The sequence below is a fragment of the Lathyrus oleraceus genome, chromosome 7 (assembly GCF_024323335.1).
Source record: "Lathyrus oleraceus cultivar Zhongwan6 chromosome 7, CAAS_Psat_ZW6_1.0, whole genome shotgun sequence".
Classification (NCBI taxonomy): domain Eukaryota; kingdom Viridiplantae; phylum Streptophyta; class Magnoliopsida; order Fabales; family Fabaceae; genus Lathyrus; species Lathyrus oleraceus.
Genome location: NC_066585.1, coordinates 517,104,857 through 517,107,139, shown reverse-complemented (window position 1 = coordinate 517,107,139; position 2,283 = coordinate 517,104,857).

Sequence of the window (2,283 nt, the reverse complement as noted above, 5' to 3'; positions counted from 1 at the left end):
AATTCCCTCCTATGCCAAATTTCTTAAGGAAATCCTATCCAATAAGAAAAAGATTAAGGATGACGAAACAGTTACACTTACTGCCGAATGTAGCGCAATAATCCAAAATAACATGCCTCCCAAACTAAAAGACCCAGGTAGTTTCTCCATACCCTGTGTCATTGGAAAATTTGTCATAGACAAAGCTCAATGCGATCTAGGAGCCAGCATTAGTGTAATGCCCTTAACCATTTGTAAAAGGCTCAGTATGGGAGAATTAAGACCAACCAAGATGTCTGTTCAATTAGCTGACAGCTCAATCAAATATCCTGTCGGTATACTAGAGAATGTCCCTGTACGTGTAGGACAATTTTACATCCCTACAGACTTCATAATTATGGACATCAAAGAAGATGCCAATACACCTATTATACTAGGAAGGCCATTCTTGGCTACCGCCGGAGCCATAATAGACGTAAAGAGAGGTAAGCTGACATTCGAAGTTAGAGAGGAAAAGGTTGAATTCATCTTGACCCAATTCTTCCAAGCACCAACTATAGACGACACCTGTTATCTACTTGATGTCATAGACGAGTGCGTGAGAGAGATGGAGATGCAAGAAACCACATACTCTGATATAATGAAAATCCAAATCCCTCCAATCTTTGAAGACGATAACTGGCATGAACCATACCAAAACGAAAGTCTAAGCGAATGCTTAGCACATACACCCAACCACATGCCATGCCCAAAGAAACCCGACTTGGAATTAAAAGCACTACCAAAGAACCTAAGATACGAATTCCTAGACACTGAACTGAAAAGACCAGTAGTAGTCAACGCTGACTTGGGACAGATGGAAACTGAGAAATTACTAGATGTCCTAAGAAAATATCCAACTGCGTTAGGATATAACATCGCCGATCTAAAAGGAATAAGTCCTTCTATCTGTATGCATCGTATCATGCTGGAGGAAGATTGTAAAACCACTAGAGAACACCAGAGAAGGATCAACCTAATCCTAAGTACGGTAGTCAAGGATGAAGTAAAGAAGCTACTAGATGCTGGAATCATATACCCGATCTCCGATAGTCAATGGGTTAGCCCCTTTCATGTAGTACCCAAGAAAGGGGGTGTTACAGTTGTTAAGAACGAGAAGGGCGAATCTATAGCACAAAGAGTTGTGACCGGAAGTAGAATGTGCATCGACTATAGAAAACTAAACAAAGCCACTCAGAAAGATCATTTCCCTCTACCCTTCATTGACCAAATGCTTGAACGATTGGCTAAGCATTCTCACTTCTGCGCTCTAGACGGTTATTTAGGATTCTTTCAAATCCCAAACCATCCTGACGACCAAGAAAAGACTACCTTCACATGCCCTTATGGTACATTCCCTTACCAAAGAATTCCATTTGGACTATGCAACGCTCCTGCAACATTTCAAAGATGCATGATGGCAATCTTCGCCGATTTTATAGACGACATCATGGAAGTCTTTATGGACGATTTTTCTGTTTGTGGGCAGAGTTTTGAAGGATGTCTATCAAACCTTGAAATGGTACTCGAAAGATGCGTAAAGGTAAACCTAGTTTTAAGCTGGGAGAAATGTCTTTTCATGGTTCAACAAGGAATCATATTAGGTCACGTAGTATCTGACAGAGGAATTGAAGTAGACAAAGCTAAAATCGAAATCATAGAGAACCTTCAACCTCCGAAAACCGTACGAGAAATACGAAGCTTTTTAGGACACGCCGGTTTCTACCGACGTTTCATTAAAGATTTCTCGAAAATTACCAAGCCACTTACAGGTTTATTAATGAAAGACGCTGATTTCATCTTTGATGAAAAATGCTTAACATTGTTCAACCAACTAAAAACATCTTTAATCACCACACCCATAATCCAACCACCTGACTGGAGATTACCTTTTGAAATCATGTGCGATGCGAGTGATTACCCAGTAGGCGCAGTACTAGGACAAAGAAAGGATAAGAAGCTTCATGCTATTTACTATGTAAGTAGAACACCAGATCCAACCCAAATGAACTACGCCACCACTGAAAAAGAACTTCTAGCCGTCGTGTTCGCATTGGAAAGATTCCGTTCCGACCTAGTAGGGGCGAAAATTATCATCTATACCGACCACGCCGCTATTAGATATCTACTAAGTAAGAAGGATGCCAAACCAAGACTTTTAAGATGGATCCTTCTCTTACAAGAATTTGACTTAGAGATAAAAGATAAGAAAGGTACTGAAAATGTAGTAGCAGACCACTTATCACAAATCGAAGGGAATAAACC